Below are 6,614 nucleotides of genomic sequence, written 5' to 3' on the forward strand. Positions count from 1 at the left end.
CACACTACACTGACAGCCTCAAGTCTTAAAAAAAAAAGGAGCAACACAAAATTACCACAGGGACTTTAAAAATTCAACGGTAAGATTTATAAAAAAATAATTTCTTCGTATTTTTCACCCATATTCAAATTTCCTCCTATCATCAAAGGACAGGTCTGTCCCACCTTGATTTGTTTTACTCCAGGTTTCAAAATAATGCAGGCACAGCAAATTCTGGTTGTTATTTAGAGAAAATTCTTTCCTTTTGTAACCTGAGGGGTTACAGAAAGGGGCATTTAGTCGCCTTTTCTGTGGTTACCTTACTAACAACAAGCCAGACCCTGGGCCACCTACACTGGGGTGCTCTGCCCCAGTTCCCATCCCCTCACCTGCCCCCTCCCAACCCCCCTTTGCTCTCCCAGTCCTTCCTCCCCTCCCTCTTCCACCCATGCCTGGCTGCAGCCCCACCAGGCATATCTCTAGTCTTACACTCTTCTGCCAATTCCCCTAATGTTTCTTCTTCCTTCTGTTTTTCTAATTCCTCAGGGATCTTTTCTCATCCTAGTACCTTTCCCCATTTTCTGAGCTCCATGTTTTCTTGTTCCTTGTTGTGCAGGGGACTCTTCTTAACAGTTTAATCCCTCTGAAGATGATAGGAAGACGTGATCACTAGGGATAAAGGCAAACTCAGAAAATGTACCAGTGTTTCGTGATGAACACTTAAAAACACCTCAAATACCTTATTGTTCTCAGTAAAATCTTAAAAATTAGCAACCATGGATTGTCCCTTCTGCCAAGGACTATGTAGAAATGAGGATGTAAGGGCATCTTAGCATTTTTCCCGAGGAGAAGAAGAAATGGACTAGACATTCAAATCATCCTTCTTATTCTGCTGTCCATACAACATGTTCATAAATCTGTTCACCTTGAATAAAAATGGCAGCTGCAACAAGAAGATTTGCCATGGGTAATCCCACTTGCAGGACCACAGCTAAGACGCTGCTGTGTTTGGTACCCTTTACTCTAAAGCTCTGTCTCGTTATTGTCTCTGTAAGCCATCTGGTTTCTAAATTCTGGTCAGAAGAATATTCCCATCACCCAGATAACATCCTGTCTCCTGCCAGCCTTTTGGCTGCGATAACATTTCCTTGAGGTTCTCTGTCTAGATAAAAGAGCCCTCAACAAACTCCGCATGACTGGGCTAGGGCTGCCTGAAACAGCAAGCTCTGCTTCTCTGCTGCAAAACTCTGTAGTACGTATTCATCACCTCTGCATTTATCACAGCAAGATTCATAAAGATTTTTGACAGATGATACATGACTTCTAAACTTCAGTTTTCCAACAGAAATACCAGAAAGCGTCAGACAGCTGCTTCTTTTTCAGTTTGAGGGAAGGCTACAGATACCAATAGTAGCAGTCTATCACTGCAGCAAAGGCAATCCATCATATTCGCTATACCTTCCCCTTGGCTCCGGTTGGATACAGCTCCGTGATTTTAGCACTCCAAAGTCTCTGCATTTCTCCAGGGTAGCACCTGTCTTTTTCTAGGGAGTCATGTTAAAAGTCCCACCTGCAGCAGGTCTCGTCTTCAACTCTTTCTTCCAAGTAAAAAGGATTTATTTAGCAAATAGAGTCCTCTTATTTTGGTAGGAGCACACTGGATAAAACTCACATTCTGCTCATCATTTTTTTCTGCAGCAGAGTGGCCACTTGCACCGAGATGAGGCGTCAGCAGGAGCTCAGCGATCATCTGCTCTGTTAAGTCAGACAGCAATGGCTTGGACCAGCCGCAGCGCTGCCTCTTCCCTGGCCAGCCCTTGGCAGGCTACTGTGGGCAAGGGGTATTAGGGGATATGGGGAGTACCTGGGGCTGTGGAGAAGGAGGGAGACTGGGATGTGATAGTGTGAGCTAGGACTTCTGCAGTATGAAAAATAAGGTACAAATCGTGGGAAGCAGATGTGGTTACTGCTGATGTCCATGGAGCAAACTGTCTCTTCCTACCACAACCTCGACGAGCTTCTATGGGACAGTGACACCACAAAGCCGTGGGGCCCACGGCACGTTTCCGTTTGCCAGAGTCCCATATGGGAGATTTAAATCACGCGCTCACATGGCATCCTTAATGACCTAATGAGTGAAGTATAAAATAAGGTAATGATAAGCTGCAGTGAAATTCCTTAGGACATTGATGAGAAAGCATGCAGCTCTGCTTCCCGCAAGATGGGTGCTGATTTCTTCTGATGGCGGTACCACGCTGTCACTGTGGCTGCTTGCTTTAGCGCAAAATGCCAGCTGCACAATACCATTAGCATTCCTCATCAGCTGCGGCTTATGTCTCTCTCTGTGCACAGTGTTGGAAAACCAGGTCATTCTCTTGGCTCATCCTCCTCTGATAACTCCTCTTTTCTTCCACTGCCGGGAAGCTGAGGACGGCGTAATTAGTTTTCATTAATGTTCAGCTCTACGTGCAACTGCTTTTGGCTCAAGCCAAAAAATGAAGTTTTCACATAGTTTCATGCCCTAATAGGAGGGAAACTTGAGACAAATTTGAGAGGTACCCATTTTCCTTGTGTTATAATGATTCAGCCGATATTTTTCAAAAGACCACATGGAATACTAATGACATGTTAAGCTTCCAGTACTCGCAGAACAGAGAATAAATGAGTGAGATTCCAATGAAAATGCGAAGTTAAATACCTACCCATGCCAGATAACAATTGCTACTGCAAGGCTGTCATAATGAGCAACCCAAAATCATGCCCTTAAGCAGAAAAACTGCCCGAAGTTGTATTTAACTACTTGGGGTTTGCAGGCAGATCAGAATCCTGATATTCCAAAGAAGCTACAGGGGAAAATAAAAAGGAAAAAGTCAACCCAAACCCCAGACCAGAAGTTCAGGTTTTCATAATAAGACAGTGGAAATGATGGCTTTTCAACCTGCGAGGAATAAATTTTGAGAGGACTGTATGGAGCGTGGTACAGCGAGATAAAGCAACAAACTTTACTAAAGGTCAAGTGATCTTGTGCTGTGGGTAAATACATAAACATAAATGCCTATGAAGGATTATCTGGATGGTACAGTGGAACTAGTATATCGGCAGGGTAACCGTATCAGTAATTAAAGCTGCATTAATGTGCTTGAGTGATGCTCTGAAAGTGTCACTGTAATGGCAGTCACAGCATCAACTGAAGCAACTAAGCTGTGAGAGGAGGAGCTACAGAGACTCCTTGCCGAGAATGTGCTTAGAATTTAACATGCTGGAACACTATTAAAAATAACATGATTTAAATATAATAATAATAAAACCCCTGCAATATTAGTATCCACTACAATAATTGCAAAATCAACCGAATTATATGCAGTATTTCAGGAAATAAAATGTGAAGCAGAGAATGCGTTAACAGTCATTCATGTCCCCTCATCACCAGGTGCGCTCTTTGGAAAGAAGCACACAAGTTTCAAGGAACTCAGTTGTGTTTTGTATACCTTGGGGGGCTGGGAAAGATCAGAGGGACCCTGAAGTTGCAGTTGAAATTGGTGACCCTGGAAAAAATTAAATTCCTCTTTTGCAGTGATTTAGGTTAAAAAGTCCTAAACATGAGATATAAGCTGTCCAAACCTCTGCAAACAAATATGGATCTGTTCATTCAATTAGGTGAAAGTTACAACTCACTGGGGGGAGAAAATCAACCAGAAAAGTCTGAAGAAGGAGTTAGTGTGAATACTTGTGCTTCTAAGGAGAGAGAAATATTTTCTAAAAAATTCATGCTCAAGCATAGATGATCCTAGCTGCCCAAATTCAGCAGAGTAATTTTACAGAAGCTTCAGACACATTAATTTTACTGTCGCCATTATTGAAATAGGATTTGGCCCAAAAGGCCACACAGCAGTTAAACTTGTCATAACAACTCCAGATATAATAGAAGCCCAAGTTCAAGGTATACTTCAGATGTGTGGTGCTATTGCAGATACAATTGTCTTATTTTTCAGCTTCATCTCTTGCAAGCCATCAGGTTACAAATAGATCATGGAGAAATAACTCATTTTGATAGTCCAGTCATATATTACCTGTTTCCTGAAGTGGTTAATTTAATAAAAGCTATTTCCGTGGTATCCACAATCAGTACCAATGTGATAATGAGTATCATCTCAATCCTCTGTTGTATTGCTTTGGTTCACAACAGGGGCAATCACAATTTCATACATATACGAGACCAATACTGAGGACTTAATGCTTACAGATGATGCGTGAAGAATTTATTTAAAGAGCCCCAGGACAGAAATCCTTCTCTGAATCATTTCCAGATTAGAACCTTGAATGTTAATTGTGCTTAAAATGTAATTTGCAGCAAAGAGCATTTTACCACAACTGGGCTTTTCTTATGCATTGCAAGAAGGGAGATAAAGGAACTTCTGTGATGCTTTTAGGCCCAGATTCTTGCAGCCTACGTTCTTTGGTGATATTTAGACTATGTAAATATGGGCAATATAAATGGTGGTCTTATTTGTAATGCAGCTACCAAGCTGTTAGGAAGAAACCTAAACCTTACAGTTGCCTCCTCCCATAAAACAAATGGTGCCTTCTTCATCACCGGAGGTGCAGAGTAAGTACCCTCTAGTTAGATCTTGCACTGAGGAGGATTACAGTGCAAAAAGCCCTGCTTTACAAATAAATTCTGCAAATGAAAAAATACAACAGGCCACAAATGTTTTTATATGTTTTAATACATATCTCCAGGGGGGGAAAAAAAAAGATTTCCATATTCACAACATATTACAATAAATGCCCTTTTAAAAACATTGCATAAGATATTGTAATAGCTCTGGTTTGATTCACTATTCATGCCTTATGATTTTCTTTACAGACGAAAGGACACCTCTTCCCACTGCCAGACCTCAGCCAGCTGCTGCTGCTAGCACTTTGGGACTCATCCTGCAAACAGTTCGCATCCAGGCTCTAGCAGGCCATTGATCAGTTACTAACACTTACAACTGAGTAGAGACTTCCAAGGCAGAATAAAGTGACAAGAGCAGAGGAGACAGATTGTAAAAATCTGACCAGCCGTTGTAACACGCACTGGAGGACAGCCTGAGTTTGCGTACTAGCTTCTTTGTTTGTCCTTCTCTAACAGGTGATACTTCTATTGCATAGTAAATGAGCAATATTATTTGGTATTTTGTGTACGATTAAAAGCAAAAAAAAAAGCTTACGTCCTCTTCTATTCTTATTTCTTGCACCCAGTGATCTTAAAGTTTTCACCAAACTGTTGCACAAATATACTTGTAGTCACATATCAGAAAGTGGGAAAAGTAGAAAACACTTGAATCACAGAATCACACAATATCCTGAGTTGGGAGGGACCCATGAGGATCATTGAGTCCAACTCTTGACTCCACACAGGGCAATCTAAAAGTTAACCCATGTATCTATGAGCGTTGTCCAAACGCTTCTTGACCACCAACAGGCTTGGGGCCATGACCACTTCCCTGGGGACCTTGTTCCAGTACAGATCTCTGAGAATATGACCCGAAAGCTGTGCAGAGACCTTTTGTTGAGAGCACTGTCATGGAGAGCACAAACCTTTGTTGTGGTTGTGCAATTGTGTTGCAAGGGCATGAGGGGATAATAATTAGTTGTGTAGGAAAAGTAGGTCTGTGGGACTGAGTTGAGGCCCCAGGCTCTGAACACGAGCCAGCATGGTGGAGCTGCTCAAGTAGAAGACTTTGCTTCGAAGCTGGTGGAGGCACGACCATGGTAACACCTGCAGTCATTGGATCTGGTCCAGAAGGTTTGGCTCCAGCACCCATGGCCCATTAATGTTTATGCAGTGTAATATATTACAGATAAAAAGCAGTTCTGTGTGGGTCCTTTGTCCTGCTGGTGACAAGGAGATTCTTTCCATTGTTTCATCCACGCTGGCATCTTTTATAGGAAGAATGGTTTCTAGAGCATTGATTTCTCACAAAAAATGTTGCGGAAAGAGCCTGTGATCTTCTTTAGGATCCTGAAAAATGTAGCTGTAACAGAGCAAGATCTGCCTTCCTTCATCTGCCTTTTAATTAAGAGAATATTTTGTATGCAGATCAGCTTTATTTGCCTCCGGCTTATCGCAGTTATACATCTAAAGCATCGCTGCCCTGAACGTTATCCGTGCATTGTAGTCATCTACCCAATCCCACGGGCATACACAGCACTCACCTCATAGGTATAGCCAAACTCAGAAAGGATATTCATGGGACTTCTTTTTAATAAAATAAAATGATGGGGCCACTTCCCTCTGCCTGAAGATATATTTTAAATAAGAAAATACCCTGATGAAAATATTCTGAAAAAGGTCAGGGCAACAAATGACCCAGTAAAGTGACTGGCTCTCTGGGCAGTAACACTGCTGAGCGAAGAACTGTCTTCTCACTCTGTGCATCATAAATCCCGTCCTCAGTTCTTAAAGTGTTCACAAATAATCTTTCAAAACAGAATGTAAAACCAGTTTCTGCATATCTGTGTTATAGGCTACAAACAAGGGCTTCCTCCAGGAGCAAGCCCTACTTCTCCAGCATCACCGTAAATTACCATAAGCTCCTACGCTTTGCAGACCTTTGCCTGACACTGAAAAGAAGTTTTATTACTGAAAA

Source organism: Pygoscelis adeliae, unplaced genomic scaffold (assembly GCF_000699105.1).
Source record: "Pygoscelis adeliae isolate BGI_AS28 unplaced genomic scaffold, ASM69910v1 Scaffold174, whole genome shotgun sequence".
Lineage (NCBI taxonomy): Eukaryota > Metazoa > Chordata > Aves > Sphenisciformes > Spheniscidae > Pygoscelis > Pygoscelis adeliae.